We start from the raw sequence: 17,695 nt of genomic DNA on the forward strand, positions 1-17,695 counted from the left end.
ACAGTTGTACATTTTGGTAACCGAAGAAAATCTGTTTGTTAAAATAGCAGAGATGCAGATGGCAGAATCAGATGTGTAGTGGTAGAAATGTGAGGGTAATGCTTGTGTGTGCCTCCTCTTCCCACCTAACCGTGGCCAGCCTTTTCTGACTTGGCTATGATACTGAACACATGGAAACTGCAACTAAACTTTTTGTGGTAAATATACTTAGGCAAATGGAAACAACTTATATTTCCCTGAAACAAGGAGTTCAGAACATAGACAACTGACATGGAACTTTGGTGGGGGCTGGGGACAGGAAACTCTGCTAGTTTAGAATTAATTCTGTCTTGCAGACAGATCAGTGGAAGAGGAAAAAAGGCAATTGAAAATTATATGCTTTCCAAGTTGCTAAGCTCCAAATCTTTCATCCATTTAAAGGCCAGTGTTTTGCAGCCCTGCTAAAGAGTCAGTGCCTTTCAGGGAAAAAAAACAACAAACAAACAAACAAAAACCTCCAGGAAAATTCATTCTGATCCTCATCTTGCTAAGACACATGTAATCTTTGGGTCTCAAAAGCCCTCACTTCCATCTTTGCACCCTAGGCATTAGCTTGCTTTAGGACTGAAAGCATACAGAGGAAAGCTTAAAAACTTCTTTGTTTTGTTTTTCCTTTCTTCGTATATTCTTCATCTAAAACCAGTTCTGGCCTTCAGTACTTAACATGTACATTACTGGGTGTCCGGTGCAGTGCACTAGAGCCTGGGTCTTGCTTATGCTGGGAATCCTAGAATAAGCCTTTTCAGTACATAGGCAGCTATGTTTCCATTTGTCATTGATTTCATTAAGATTTCATTCTTAATTTTTTTCCCCACACTTGCATCATGCAATATTAAACACAGATTATTCAACAATATGAGAATGGTACCTCACATTCTTAAAAGACATCTAAGTTATAATCCATTGACAACTACCACTGTGCTTCAGTGCTTAACTTTAGATCTCTGTATAGCATGGGTAAGTAAAATGAAATCCAAACCTTTAGTTTTCAAAACAGTAACTTACTCTATATATACATATATATATATATATATATGTATATATAAGTAATTTCATTCAAATTTTCAATCCAGATTTCTGCTATTGCACTTACATGTGAAATAGAATGCATTTTGTAACAACATAAATAAACTCCTTAGGAATAAAAAGAAATGCCTTCTTAGATAAAGATTCTGCATGTCATAACCAAGGTTAGCTCCAAAAGGTCTTAGTAACTATCACTTCAAGGACACAAAGAAATATCTTCAAGGGTCCATCTCAGCTGTTATTTTGTTTCCTTTTTCTGCTTAGCTTAAAATAGTGATTATTGCAAACTACTAGCATCTAATAAGTAAATACCATAAAAATAAATTGTAGATCGGAAAAATAAAGTGCCTTTGAGTGGTACAAGAAATATTTATTTTTTTTTTTCAATTGTGTTAGTACTTATAAGTACACAGTTGCTTATTGGTATGTTAATAGTGAGCCTACTGAATCTACACACAGCACTGCTAATGACTTTGTGTGTTTGAAAACTGTTTAGGGATGGTTACCTTGTCCAGTTGAGATAAGGCAGAGATGTATTCCCCATGCAACTAGATGTGTTGGCTATCTGCAGGCAAACACCACTGTGGAAGTATAAAAAATACTAAGACATAATATATATACATTTATATAAGTATTATCAAGTATCAAATAAATTTTGCATATGAACATAGTTAGCATGCATCATCTACTAGTCATTTAGTTATTAAAAAGGAGAACCAAAGAGACAATTCATTGCTTTCTGTTTCTCAGCTTCTTGTATAGCATTTTGTTTGGGCTGACACCCATGCATTCAGTTTCCAATAGCAAACTTTATATGCATATGTTAAAGAAAGATTCAACCCACAGCATTTCTTAAATTTCGATGATTTTGTATTTGTGATCTTTGCTAATGTACCAGGAAAATTATATTTTATCCCTACTATTATATATATATGTAAGAGCACAGGCATAAGGAACTACAAAATCATTCTTTGTCCATTGTATTATCTTGCCATATAATGGCAACATGCTCAATATTCACTTGGCCCAGAATTTGAACTCTTAGAAGTCTACATTCTTCATTTACAGGCAGGAGTCACCTATTTAGGAAGACTCTCCTTAACCTACTGGTGTGGGTAACCAGAGTTATAACAGAGTATCTATTTGTTTTAATTAATTGTTACTGTTACTTTAAAGCACTGAACATCTGAGGGATGAAGTGAGCAGTTCATGAAACCACAAAAAAAGAATGAACTCCATGATCAGAGAGAGGCCCCCAGAAAACTGAATAAAGCCCAGCATCCTGTGCCAAAAGAAAGCACTTAAAGGACATTCAAGTGCACTTCACGATACTGGGGGCATTAGAACAAGTGGTACTGGAACAAGAGAGACAAATAATGCACATATCAAAGTAGTTACACTGTGTACTGGAAGTATTAAGATATAACACAAAGAAATGGAAGACAATTCAAACCACTGTTGTCAGCACTAAAAAATGCCTTCTTTTGTGTTATCCACTTACAAATAGGAGCTGTGTTTTTATGTACACTTAGATAAGGCATGCTTAAATAAATAAATTATGTCATTAGCCATCTAGGGCTACAAATTTGAAGCAGTAGGAAAAGCAAGAAACCTAAAGCATGAGCAAGTGTGACTCAAGGACTGCGTCAAAAGGGTAGCGGGATAAAGCAACTGTTAGTTCCCCTTTGGATTTGGAAAAGCATTTGAAGTAGTAAAATGAAGTAGATAGCTAGATAGTCTTATTAAAATAACAACAATAAATGACCCTTTCCTAAGCGAGGCCAAGTAATAATACTGATTTGGAGCCAACAGCAAGAGCTAGAAAAGAATCTTTTTCCTTGTTTGGCTAGCTTCACCCATTTAAGTACTTTAAACATTGCTGGGTTTCTCCATATATTTTTTTCCATGCTTAGGGAAGCAAACTTGGAGAGAAGGGTCATGCTCCATGCATTACAAGATCAGGACTCAAGTGCAGAGTAACTTATAGTACTGGCACATCTTAAACCATAAGATTTTGGAGAAAATCCTATAATAAGCTTTTCCTACACTCAGGAGACTTATTATTATCTTCCTTATCAAATCCCATCTCAGTAATGGGCCACATAGGGCCCTCTATGACTGTTGGGCAGTGGAACTTAGATGAGATACTTTACAAAAATGAAGTATTATTTTCAGACAATTGCTCAGGCATTGTGTTTGATCACCAGTGTATGGGAAACTGTTAATCACAGCCTGAACCTCTGATTAACCACCTGAGGCAAGTGAGGGGTCAGCTGTGAAGGTAATTCAGCTGTGCTCCTGGAAGGGGTATTGCCTGACTCCACCTCTCCTAGATCCCGCTTAAGGGCTGACCACCACTAAGGTAGTATTTCTTTCCAGAGATTGTTCCTGTGTGGAGTTTCTGTGGTAAGCATCCATCTTTACTGTGAGTCTTTTCTTATGTACCCTCTAGCTATCTGTTCACTTTGTAATTACAACTATACATTTGTATAATTACAACTATACAACCAGTAAGTTAAATGACTGATACGCAGTGTCAAGTTTTTTGGTTTTTTGTTGTTATTGTTGTTGTTGTTTGTTTGTTTGTTTTACCATTTTAGTCTTTAAAAACAAAAATCACTCTAGGAAAAAACAACATATCTTGTGTAAAAGGAAACCTGTTAATCTTTCACAAAGCACTAAATTTGCTGCTGTTCTTCACTCACTTCGATACAGTCCTTTACTTGTAGAATTAGACATTCCATGCTGTGCCACTTCTTTTTTAATGTAATAGCTGTTGAGAAAAGAATGAAGAGTATGCTGACTAAGCCCTTTTTTTTCTTTGTTGGCAGAGTTGTAAAATCTGAAAAAGAGCAAAGCAATAAGGTCCTCTGTCCAGTTGTTAGCTGTCTTGATAGTCAGTACTAAATGAAATGAACTAGCTAATTCTCAGATGCAAATACATTTGCCAGGTCACTGGCTGTGGGAATATTGCTTAGGGCTTGTCCATACAGCATCATTATGCAGTTTGTAATCGATCTTGAAGATCGTAATCAGTGGTGTGACTGTTTACCTTAACCAATACATACAGAGATGATGGGGCAGTTATTTTAAGTTTAGAAAAGCAGTTGGGAACAGAGTGCAGGTTTTCCAAAGAATACTCAAATGTTCTTCCCTTAGAAACTTTATTCCTGTGTTTTTACTACAGTAAGATGGTAAATATGCTAATGCGATTTCTGAGCCTTTTGCCACCTCATCTCTTAACAATGATTCTCTTTCGAATCACTCATAACTGTTTTAAATGAAAACAAATACCAAACACTGGAGACAGACTATAGTTGTTTTTTCCTAAAAGGTCACCTTGTGTGTTTCAGTAGAATGTAACTAATATATAGAAACACCACCAAAAAAGGTAACCAGGAAAGTCCAAAGTTAACCACACTGCTAGGATTCCTACTGACCCAAATTCTTAGAAGATTCATCACACACTGGACAAATATAAGTAGCCATATCTGGTAAGAACATTGTAGTTGTAGTGTAGATAAGTTTATCCTAGATCTGGAGTTCTGTTTCCATTTAGCATGCTCTGCAAAGCTAGGAAAAAAACAAAAATCACAAAACACATAGGACTGAGTTGGCATGAAAAGATAGAAGTTACTTAGCTGGAATGAAGACTGTCCATAATCACATCAGAATTGAGCCATTTCCATGAAACATTTTAACTTCCAATTACTACATTTGGAGAGGAGAACAGTATGGCTCTCTGTATCAAGAACCCCTTACATTACCTTAGTGTGTTTCATGACAAGTGAAGAGCAGAGACATAGGAGAATAATTAGACGGTGGGAAAAGAATGACTTTGCTCAAGGAGTATGCAAATAGAGTACAAATGTCTATAGTCCCTCAGAAACTAGTAACATAAACAAGACAAATGAGACAACTAGAATTGTTTTAAGTTTTCTTTCTAGCAATCCTCCACAAAATAATGTTAAGAAAAAATGTGGAAGAAGATCAAATAGAACTTCAGTGCAGGCATTATTTTCAAATGCTGAGATATAGATGCTTCTCCCACCTCTCATCAGAAAACATGAGTAGAACTGGTTTTCATGCAAGCAGATAAAAAGAACTGTACCTAGTTTTTTACTGTACATATGTTGTGTAGTTACTACACTAATTCTATCTCTCACTCTCTTCATCACCTTAGAAAAATACCTTCCCCCTACATTGGTGTTCATCAGACAAAATGGTAAACATTCTACTGTTATTCCCATAGTGGGGGAAAAAAATGTATTCAACGTCATTAGCTTTTAACAAAAAAGAACAGCCTGTGTTTCCTGTTCTTTCCTTGTCCATTTCCAGTCTCAGCTGTTTTTGGCAATGGGTACGGACACTGAATGTTCATTTCACAGGACAGGTTTTGGTGACAGGAGCCTGAGTGCTCAAACCACACTTGATGACAAGCATGAACCTCTGAAGCTTCTGTTGCAGCACTCGCTAAAGCTTCAACAGCCAAGGAAGGATGCTGGTTTAGTTTACTTCCTGCACAGTTCCCCTGCTGGCAGAAGAACAGGGTAGGATGTAGTATCAACAGCCTTAGGGGATGTTTCTTCTAGAGCAACTGCTGGCCAGGCAGGCATGAGCAGGCAAGTAACAGTGATTTCCAGGGCTAGAAAAAGAGATTGGAGCATGGCACAGAAAACAGACCTGGTGCCAGACACATTCAGGCAGGGAAGATGGAATAACATCAAACAAAGCCTGGTACCTCACCCACACAACCATCTTTTGCTCAGATCCTTCTGATTTTGAATTACTGGATTCTTAGTCTTTGAATTCATAGTTAATTTTTTTGAAAGGCTGAACTAGTTCCATGGAAGTTGTACGCTTCTGGGAGGTATAGGCATAGGCTAGAACAGACCAGTTCACTGCTCCTCAGGCACTAGGGCTACACTGTGTTAATGGTTACCACATGCACATACAAATCCCGGGATCTACTTCCCTCATCACCTCAAGATACTGGAAAACAGTGATCTGATTTAGAGTCTCTTACAGCACAACTTTTGAGCTGTTTCCCCATATATTTGAAAGACCTTGTGAAAAAGAGTAAAAGAAGCTCCATCTACCCTATCTTATAGAATGGATTAAATGTTGTGTCCTTCAGTACAGCAACAGCAAGAACACATCCCTTCTAACACACACAGGACATACAGCTGTATGCATTTTATAAACATAGAATCACAAATCCATTTAGATTTTATTCTGGTGCTTGTGAAAGCATTAGAAGAGTTAGCACTTCTCTAACTGAGCTTCTGCAGTCACCTGCTTCCCTAGCCTAACTATAGAATCACAAGGTTGGAAAGGACCTACAAGATAATCTGGTCCAACTGTCCTCCCATTACCATTCCTACCACAAGCCACTAAACCATATCTCATAGCTCCTCATCCAGGTGCCTCTTGAACACTGCCAGGGACAATCCACCAGATTCAAAAATCACTTGAGCTCTTGCTTCTTGAACATCCTAAACCCCTGAAATCTCTTTTCATACTTTGTAGGCATCTCTGAGCAATTTCATCACTGCCCACCTGAACTATGAGCAGTACAAAATAACCAGTGTACCTAATCACCTCCCCTTCAATTTCCAGTGTCTCAAACCTGTTGCTTAGAGAGAGCTGGGGAAGCAAGCTAGGCAGGCAGGGGGTGCTTCCCTGATGCTGAGTTGGGACTCTCTTCCAACCCTCCTCATCAGTCAGGTCTGTCTAACTGTGGCAAGGCAAGGGGTCTACCACTTTTCTGGGGGTATCCCCCTGGCACCCTCCTCCCTCTGGCATGCCAGCACTCCACCAGACATCCTCCTGCTCACACTCCCTGACTGTCCTCAGTCTCTTCGCCTCTTCCTTGAGCTCCACCACCAGGCTGAGCAGCTCATCCACCTGCTCACACCTCACACAGGTGGAATCCCTGCCACCCTCCCTGAGATTTTTGAATGCCGTTAAGCAGTAACTTCAGATCACAATTACTCCTGGGACTCAGTGAAGTGCATTACTGATATTCGATTGAACATAGGGAGTGCTACAGTTCCTTGCTCACCATTTGTGAAGGGCCTTTACACTGTGAATGGAAAACAAAGTCACAGAAGCCCTTGATGCCCTTCCAATAAAACTTCACCACATTCAAAGCCTCAGCTTCTGTTATTTGAAAACTAATACAACATACTCACATTGCTTTCAGTAGAGGAGTTGCTGGAAAGGGCTTTCTTTTTTCAAGAACTTTTGTGGAGGGAGTTACAAAAACAATGGTAAATCTTCCTTTTGCATGCATTAAACACTGGAGAACAAGACACTCTTACCTGATTTCTGTTCATGCAACAGCATTGGAATTCCAACACAACTGGTGAAAAGAAACAAGTAGCAGGGAAATAAGTTAAAAATCACTCTTGTGAACAGCTCTGAATCCAGAAAAAAAAAGCAAGAACATGAAGTTTCATCTCAGATTCAGTCAAAGGAGAAATCAAAGTCATGCTGAGATTTGTTTCTGGACAAAATACAGTGTCAAGAAGTAGTCGTGTGTTAGATGCTGATCACATTCCCTGCTCTAGCAGAGAATTTAGTTCTTGTTCACTGTACTGGAGTCTTTTTTCATTTATTCACCTGAGGAATCAGTCCCTTCAGTACTACAGGGAAGTCTGTTGTTACCTTACCCGCAGAAAATATTTCAATCTTTTTTCCGCCTTCTATCTTTTATATTTACTGGGGGGACAAAAAGAAAATAAACCAACAAACCTGTGGACTCCAGGCAATTGTGAAAAAAGAGACACCTCCCCTAAATGCTGCTAGTAAAGATTTACAAACAAAAATTAACCAACCAAATTCCTTAGAAGCATTTGAATTTTCTTAGATCATTTCACATGTATGTATATATAGCCAACACACAAAGCTGGTTCAATGCTACATACATGTTCTGAATAGTAAAAAAAAAACCCACATTCCTATCATCTTCTAGATGCTTGTTTTTAATCAACAATTTTAGAAGCCTTTATAGCTAGGTGAATTATATGGAAATTCAGAAAATATCTTTTGCAGCACTGAATATCAAACACGCCAACAGGGAGATCAATTCACCTTCCAAACAGTCGAAAGATATGACACTGAGCTTATAGCTTCAGGAAGTCATAAACAGAAATTGTTCTTCCCTACACTCTCAACAGGTCTTTATTTTCTTTACATCTTTCACTGCTTTCTTTTCCATACAGCCACACTTCAGTCTTGTGGATTTCCTGTTGTATAGGCGCACTGAAAGCATTCATTCAAGAAGCTAACCCACAGGAACATGTATCAGTTTTTGCTAATGAACTCTGTGTTGAGGTTTATCTTTATATATATATATGTATATATATATATCTTTATATATATATATATATATATGTATATTCAGCTCAGCTTAGGGCAATATTTAATGATTTAATGTGGTCAGATCATCTGCCTTAATACTGAAGTATATAGGAAAGTGTTTATCACTTTCAGCTGAGCGTAAGCCCTACATTTCAGGGGCAGAACCTCCACGCTTAGATCTCTTTGCTGCCTACTGCCCATCTATCTTGTACCCCTGGAGATTTAAGAAAAATCTTCAAAAACAATAGTTTATTAAAAATAAATAAACTCAAAAAAAAAAAAAAAAGAAAAGAAAGAAAAGAAAAGAAAAATGAAAAAAAGTTAATCTGTCAGACATTTTTGCTGTTTGGAGTGGCTTGATGGCAGTCTTCACATATAGTAACAGCTGTGGCTCCGTGCACCGGAACCAGACAGAAATCCAAGCTCCAGTTCTGACATGCAGTTTCAGCTGATTGATGATACTCCAGCAGCTAACCTGGTGCTTGCCCAAGGAAAAAATCACTTCTTATGACTGCCTTACTCTTTTCCTATGCATACCATATATGTCCCTGCAGAGCACAGTTTACACAGTAGGCCTTTATGCAATTGTGCCTAAGGTTCCAAGGATATCACCTGATGTTTTCTTGTTATTTGTTGTTGTTGTTGTTGTTGTTGTTTGTTTTTATTTCTTGTAGTTTTGTCAAGTCAATCCTTAACGTTGTTTTGTTCAAAGAGTCTATAAGGATGAATATTTGGTTACAAGATTTAAAAGATCTTTCCCATTTTCTTATTTACCCAGGGAAAAAATAGATTCTTTTAATGAGGCATTCTTAGTGATGAAAATATTTTGAGGAGTTGCACACATCACTGTAATAGCAACACACGTCAAACCATACTGAAAGTATTTCACAATTTGCAGTTTCCTTCATGAAGCAAAAGGATCATCTTTGAGCATAAATACCTTATTCTGTGTGGAGTTCAAAGCACTTTCCTAATACGTTAAGCCACTTCCCACAAACTCCACTCTCAGGAAGTTTGAATTGGCTGCTTTTCCAAAGACATTTGAAGGATGCCAGTGTTCTCAGCTTTGTAAACTCAAAATGAACTTGTATTCATGTTTCAGATCAAATGAAAGGCTCTAGTTTTGTATTTTATTTTTTTGGAATCCAAATACCTAGTTATTTTTTTTTTTCCTTTGTAACTCTTGTGTTTTGCCTAATCCATCTGCCCAAACCATTAGCTCCAAACTTCTCACAGGAAAAAAAAAAACAACAAAAAAACACAAAACAATACACACAGATAATTACATTTCTAAATCAGATGCTGGGAGAGAACTCTGAAAGGCTCCTTAACAATTACATAAAATAAGGATCACCGATCAACTAAAATAGGCGGTACACATTTGTCTCTCTGCATACCTGAAGAGATGTACCAAAGTATGTCACTTTTTTCTTTTAGATGACATTTACTAAATAAGCCTTGAATATTTTGATGTTTCTAGTAAATGCAATAGTGGTAATATCAGCACTAGTGATGTGCTGCTTCTTGTCCTGGAGGAATACAAACAAAAAACAACAAAGTTGAAAAAAACATCCAAACCTAAACAAAAAATCCCAGAAAATTCATTATTTTAACTAATTGTAGAGCTGTACTAGTTCAGCTCACATGTTAAATTTGAGAAACCTGGTGGCCCAACCAAAGCCAGTGTCTAGTATCACCTGCCAGTGGCTTCCAAGCTTTAATCTATGACCATCATCAACACAACAGAGTGCATGCACAATGGGCAGCTTCAATGAAGAGAGCTCTTCACGTGTTTTAGGAAACCACAGGGGTCCACACATGTTAAAAAACGTCAGATCCTGGAGATGTGCAGTCTAAGTAGAAATACCACAAAGCAGCAATTGTTCTTACCGTAGCCTTAAACAAACTGAAGACAAGAGTGGCTAACATCCACAACCATTCACTGTGTGGCTCACATTACTTCAGTTTCCTCTTCTGTAAGAGTAGAGAATCCTGAATATCACTGTTCTTTCTGATCTTTTCTGTCTTCACCTTCTGAACCAAAAGCTATTATGATCCAATGCCAGATACTGATTTAAGAGAATATAGGATTTCAAGTCATAGACAGAATTCCTTAAAATAGGGAGTGGAAAAATATTTAGAATTAAAAGAAAAGCACACTGAGTCAATGCTACGGCCTGTCAACTGGTGTACACAGCCTATTAAACCACTGCAGATAGCTTAACAACTTGCCTCAGTGACTGGAAGGATGAAGAAATACTTTAATATAATGCTTTTGCCTTTATGCCTCACATGTTCCAGGCACTACTGTGACATAGCTGAAGTCTGGGAACTCCTGAAATATTATTTTAAAACTTCTCAAATCAATTACAAAATTTACAAGTAAGTATATTCAGAAACCCTACCAGAAAGCCTTTTTTAAGCATCTCACAAATTAGTAAGTTACTGAAAGTACCATAGGGATTAATGTTTTAAACATTTTCTATGCCTAGTCAAATGACATTTGGGTGCTTTGAAAAACTCAGGAGGGGAGGGATGGAAAAAGCTTTAGAACTTAAGAAACAAAAAGGAAACCTTAGAAGTCTTCAAAGAAACACCACTATTATCAGATGTAAAACTGCACTATAAAACACAGTCACATCATTTAAAAGTTTTGTTGTTTTTTTTTAACATAACTGAACTACATAACACTAAATATTCTGAACAGTAGATCTCCTAAATGTAATTTGGCAAAATCACTTGGCTGTACCAGTCTTGTTAAATACAGCATCAGGCAGCTATTGAGCAAAATCTACCCTAAAAGACAAAGAAAACATTTAACTTGGTGCATCCAGTAAGTAAACATGCACTCTTAGTTCTTTCTTTTGAGATAAACATAATAAATATGTTTCTGTTAAAAGTTCAGACATTTTTCTAACCAGTATTTATGAGGTTTTGCTTGTCTTAATAATGTAACATGAGCTATTAAACAATCCCGAAAATGTGCTAACTTGATTTTCCCAGGCAGAAATTTATCACTAAAGCTGCTAAACTCATTCACAAAATAAAACCATCAGAGTTAGAGAGATCAAAGATAACCTTCATTGATGATCAGTGTTTGAAGGGCAAATCCATTATACTATAAAAATACAAAGGTCAGATAAGACATTTTTGTATAAACAGCAGGCCAAAAAACACTTTAAGAAACTGTGAGACTATAAATTTGAAAGAATAAATACAAATGAATTCATCTCCGTGTACACCCAGACAATCAGTCCTACTCCTTAGACTCAGACTTTGTTGGTGAGATAAATGCAAATAGTGCTTTTATTTTCTCTGTGGGAAGGGAAGAAAAAAAAAAGAAAAGCAGAAAAAATAGAAAAGGCTATAATTCCGAGCCAAGGTTTTAAAAATATAAGCCAGGGAACTGAGCATTTCTGGACAGAAAACACAAGGTCTGTTTTCAAACAGATTCCTGCAGTAAGTCTTGCAGCATCTGTTGGTTTTATTTTGTAGTTTTTCCTTCACTGTTTTTTCCAAGTTATTTTGGAAACTTTTACCATCTATCTGTAAAGAATAAATTTCAATCACAAAAATATAAACACCTTTTTCACCACTGAGTAGTTGTTTTCAATAACAAGAGACAAGCTTCAACATATTTGGGGCATTGGTTTATTGTTGACTAAAGTTATCTAACATATCTGAGTTGGTTAAAAACATAAGGAAAGTAAACAGTCTCTAGAGTTTTAGAACAACTCACTCCTAGAAAATTCCAGAGATGCCAAAACAGCTTACACAGATCAGAAGCAAAAATTCAATGAATTTATTCTTGATATAGAAATAACTGTAACATAGGAAGAGACAGATTTTGTGTCTGACAGATCCTAGAAAGGCAATGGAAATGCACTTAAATGGAGCCTGCCTAATTTTTTAAAAAATCATTTCATACATACATACAGATATATATGTATACATGTATATACACACATCAGAAGGGTCTGGAGCCCAGGAAGGTAGCAGGAGCAAGCCATATTGTGCATTTATTTGAACTGACTGCTCAGAGCAGATTCACAACCAAATAGTTGTCTTCTGCTACTGATAAAACTTCTGTTTCAAGCTCACAACAAATTCTTCGTAGGTGGCATATGTGAAATGCAAAGCTCAGTGCTGTCAAACTGCTTAACTATATCCTTCCATGCATACCTGCAAATGTCATTTCTAAAGGAAAGCATTCAGAAAGAGGAACTACTTTCACTAGACCTGAGCAAAATCACTAGGATCTTTTGTTTTTCATCCAGTTGAAATGAAACTCCGTAAATGGGCCATTATATGATGCCTGTTTTGAATACTTGCAGGTGCTGAGCTATAATCCAGAAGATAATGGCCCCGTAAAAGAAGAAAACAACAAACCATAGGCTGCAGCTCTTGGACCTCACTTGCTTTCCTTGTTGTGTTATGCTCAGTATTTCAAACTGGTAAACATTACCAGCCACAATGAACAGATTTGGGGAATGGGGCTGGTGGAAGGAGAGCAACACACTACTTTGAGCTTTTTTCCCTGTCTGCTCCTTCCAGTCATGCCCTTACCACTATGCACTTCTCTCTTTCAGTAAGTCATATGAGATCTTAACTGTTAACCAAAACTAAACTATTTTTGTTTCTTTTCCAGTATGCTCTGATCAGCAGCACGAACCACAAAGAGTGCCCAGCAGATGCCCAAATACCATGTTTTTCATCTAATTTCGATATCCTTGACTCATGCATCCTGTCTAAGCTAATGTTAGTTTCCTGACTGTAGTGTGTCTGCAGCACTGGACTGTCAACAAGTGCTTGAGCCATCCCAGAAGGATCACTACGCCTCGATTTTGCTGTGCTTTTAATGACTCTCTCAAAGATGCCTCATTACACCAATTTAATTCTGGAATCTCTAGAATTACACTGGAATAGTAGAGCACTTTCCCCCTCCAATTTAAAAAAAATAATTTTGGTGTGACAGTCTAAAACATTCAGCTTTGCCTTGATGTCTTAGAAAAACTAAGCTACTACCACAAGCAGTTGCGTTAATTATTCTACATTACACAATCACATCCACCCCCTTGAATGAAACAGCCCTAAACAGGAAGATCTGAATTGGAATAGACCCACTGCTGTTTGTAAGTCTCCATTTCCCCAATAACTTGAACTTCTGTTGTATGTCAACTTAAAGTAGGAGGCATTGCTTTTGAAGCAGACCTAGTATGTGCACCTAATGCTATATTCATGCTCAAAAGTTTCTAGAAAAGACCTTTGGTCCTATGGACTTCTGCACAGCCATCAGCTTTAAAAATATCAGTGCAGGTACATTGTTTGGGCAGTGAGATACCAGAAGTCTATGGGGTCCCAACTCAGATTTATTTCCTTAAGTAGCAGGTTATTCAACTAAGCAATTATTAGCTGAATAATAAAGGGATGGAAGACAGCATCTCACCTTAAACCATGACAGCAAAGTCTGAAATAGTAACAGTGACAAGGGCAGCTGCATGTGCTAACACTTTGCATAGAAATTCACTTAACATGAGGCACAGATACAGGGTTTTCTTTGTTTTAAATAAAGAATGAGGTGATTATCTCAAGATGCAGTCCTCCCAAGAGAAACAAACTGAAATGACAAGAAATCTGAATGGTAAATATGAGGGCAGGAAGCACTAAAGCAGGAAAAGTGCCTTCAAATATCAAAAGCTGTGTTTAGCAAGGTATGAGTCATACCTTACTACATCATAAAACTTCTGTCCTTGTGCTTGTGAAAGGAGGTTATCACATTTTCCTTCTTCCATGAGCTACTTCTGCTGATCTCATGGTGTTTATCCAACCTACTGACAAGCACTTAACCTACTGAAAAAAACTCAATTAGCCATTCTAAAACAGGCAGAGTGGTTGCACTCAGCTCCCATTTCCACTGTGCTGTTCAGGTTGATTAAGGTTCATTTTTCAGCCTAGTGATCTAGTAGCAACGCTAGAGTACTTGAGGCATTCTAAACCAGTATCACCACCAGTGTCATTGGGATGGCCACGGTATGTAGATGCTCCTCCATTCAGCTCTTAAGCCTTCCTTTCTTTGTAAGAACAAATTTTCAAAACAATACCATTTGACTTTGATTGTAATCTTATTTAATAAAAAGATTTAAAAGTGACCAATGAAGCAATTCAGTTTAAAATGCAGCTGAGCAGTGAAAAATGTTGAGTGAAGTAAATACCATAGCCACGTTTGCTCCATGAAACTGCTTAGGGTGTGCAACACACTACCAGCTTCTGTTATTTCCAAATGCTACCGCTGCAAAACTACAGTGAGAAAAAAAAAAAATAAAAAAAAATTCTGTAGCTTGAAACTGTGTCTTGAAATTGCTCAGAGAAGCCTATGCAGGAACACAAGTTGCACATCTGAATAATGGAGATGGAATTTAATTGTCCTCTTATTCTGTGAAAGAAATGTATAGCTTACAGCCCGCTTGATAGCTGAAAGGAAGCTATCAAAGCTATCAAAGCTGCAGGAGAAATAATTATGTTCTTCCCAGTATTTTTTAAACTTCTCTCTTATTAAGCTGAAGCATTGACTTCTCTTGATTATCTGTTCAGACCATTTATAACGAATGTGTACAAATTAAACAAGAAGCCTCTTCTTACCATCTGTGCAAGCACTGATCACAATAGAAAAGCCTCAGACACATAATTTTCAGTGTTGCAAAACTTTTGGAATTAAGCCGTGTTTAGCAGATCTCCTAGTTACATGGCAGAAGGTAGTCCCAGCTCCTGTAAAGACTATTCAGCACTATATAGATCTAGAAGAGGTAAGAAACAACATTTATTTTTGAGCTCTCATTTCTTACATTAACTGAGAACTATACTACTAGATTTTATATATAATGGTTTAATATAGAACTAACAACATATATATCTTATTATATTAGTTCAACATGATAGTTGTGCTATCAAACTGGATATGAGACCTATACAAAATATCTTGCTACCATTTGCTGGATTTTTATTTTTGCCTCTGTTGACAGTTGACTTTAGAAAAGAAACACTGCTGTGCAATCTTGATAAGTATTAGCTAAATCTGCTAACATATTTGCCCTTTGGCTGTAGAAGACATTGAATTATCCATCAAGGAAGAAACAGCGATTAAGACCACCACTGTTTCAGCCGTGGACATGTTACACTTCCAATAATACTACATTTAATCAAGAGCCAGTGGTTGTTCTTGGAAACTATTCATATTCTTTTGTAGAAGTTTTCAGCAACTGAGCTGCAATGCTGTTACATGGATGTTTTTCCATATTAAATTTGTTCAAAATAGCTAAATAGCTGATGCAAATCTTTTGGCACTTATTTGTATTACCATAGCATTCAGAGTGCAATGTAAAATACACCTATAAGTACACTTGTTTACAAAGATGGAGGATGCCCGCAGTTATCACACTGAAAGTGCTTATATATTTCTGTTGGTGGTTATTTTTTATTTATTGCTGCACACAGATAATCTGATTGCTGTTAGTGAATCATATTTATAAGTTATTATGGGAGATTGATGGCAGTAGCGTATTTAAGAATGAGGAAAGCTTATTATTTTATGAATTCAAGTGATACTGTATGCACTTGTTTAAGCAGTAAATGCCTAAACAAGCCTGAATACATAATACTGTTTTCAACTTTGTAGACACAATAGTTTTTATTTTATTTAAGATTTGTCTTCTTTTTCCACAGTAAGCAGTCTAAATTCTCATATCTTATTAATAAAACTGTCAATCAGAGCTCTGCACAGATTTGCTCTTTATTTGTATATGACAAAAGGTTCACACAGTTTTAATTCATCACCTGTTGTATTAAGAATAAAACTGAGAAAAAAGAAAAAAACTAAGAAAAATTGTGTTTAAAATCAAGTTATCACTTAGGAAACATTGTAGGGGAAACTAACATGGGCTCGTTAGAGGCAATGAAAGTTCTTAGCATGTGGCAGGATCCATCAAAGTCTGACCTATGGTTGGTGTCTGATATACATTCTCCACCGTTCATCACTGAGTTCATGCAGACTCCCTACAAAAACAAAGGTCCTCAGATGACTGTTGGTAAAGCTATACAGATAATCATCTTCTAAAGGGAGAAAATAAAACCCGTGTATTCCATTCCTTAACAAATGGGATTTCCTTGGCAAGTACAGTTGGGCAAAAACTTTTAAAAAGGGAAAAACACATTCGCTACTATATCTAAATTTCAATCTAGACAAGCGAAATCTGTACATTCGAGTGTTTTAGATATATCACATACAGATCTAAAAATTATTTTACTATACCTATAATATCCTGGTTGATCGTAAGAACACTGAAGTGATGCTTACAATCTTGAACTGAATATCTCACTTCAACTCCAGTAATTGTATTGACATAGAGTTTGCATCTTTGTTTTAGCATCTCTGCATAGTTTTTTAGGTCAGTGACTTTAATTGGTCCCACACATCTGGAAACAAAAAATTCTCCCAGCTAATTTTGTCATTTCTTGCATAATGTATGTTTTAAAGAAGAGATAGAAAAACCACGTTGTCAGCTGATTCAAAGTGCATCCTTTAGACAAACTGAAAGAAGAATCCAAGTCAGAAAATGTGTGGCTTCTGCAAGTAACACACCTTAGACGGACATTTTAATTTTTAGTGGAATATTTAGTGAAGTAGCTTTTCATTACAATAGCTGAAATTTAATGTTCTGGGAAGTGTATTTATAGACTTCAAGGTCTAGAAACAGCACTAAGATTTTAACTCCCACTTGTGAATGCTGTCCCTGGAGAGGAGGAATGCCAACCACACATGGCAAACTCGCCTGTGCTGCGGCAGACTTCTGCAGCACAGCCCATCATGTCACTGCTCAGATGTCTTCAGCAGCACCAGTTCAACACAGCACATGGCTATGGGGGTTTCCTCTCACTAAGGGGAGCTCCTATAATTGGGTTAATGACTGCAGGTCCATAAGTTTCCCAAACAACTAAAAATGCTGAGTTCTGATAGGAGCTGTAAATTGACCTCAGAAAAAGGATATCTATTCTGCCTCACATCAACTAGCAGTTGATCACTTCTGCCACCTGATGCTTGGTAAGAAATACACGTAAAAATCCCATCTGCCACTGAAAACCATATGGAAGTCCATATTTCCAAGATTTAAGACAACAGATTCCTGGATATACATTTGCTCCCAGCTGTCTGTCAGCCTGTACAGGGCTATTATGCAGTACAGGAACCAGCCTCCAGAGCTAGCCAGCTTCC

The 17,695-nt window shown here is 37.1% G+C and overlaps 1 long non-coding RNA gene across 7 annotated transcripts in view; it reads left to right on the forward strand.

The window, feature by feature from the left end:
• Positions 1-16,196, forward strand: part of LOC107313058 — a 156,730-nt gene extending 140,534 nt beyond the window's left edge. For all 7 annotated transcript variants that reach the window (XR_004306928.1, XR_001554766.2, XR_001554760.2 and 4 more), the window contains one exon: positions 13,079-16,196. This is a non-coding gene — a long non-coding RNA (uncharacterized LOC107313058). The remainder of the gene's footprint in view (positions 1-13,078) is intronic.
• The last annotated feature ends 1,499 nt before the right edge of the window (positions 16,197-17,695 follow it).

Source organism: Coturnix japonica, chromosome 4 (genome assembly GCF_001577835.2).
Source record: "Coturnix japonica isolate 7356 chromosome 4, Coturnix japonica 2.1, whole genome shotgun sequence".
Lineage (NCBI taxonomy): Eukaryota > Metazoa > Chordata > Aves > Galliformes > Phasianidae > Coturnix > Coturnix japonica.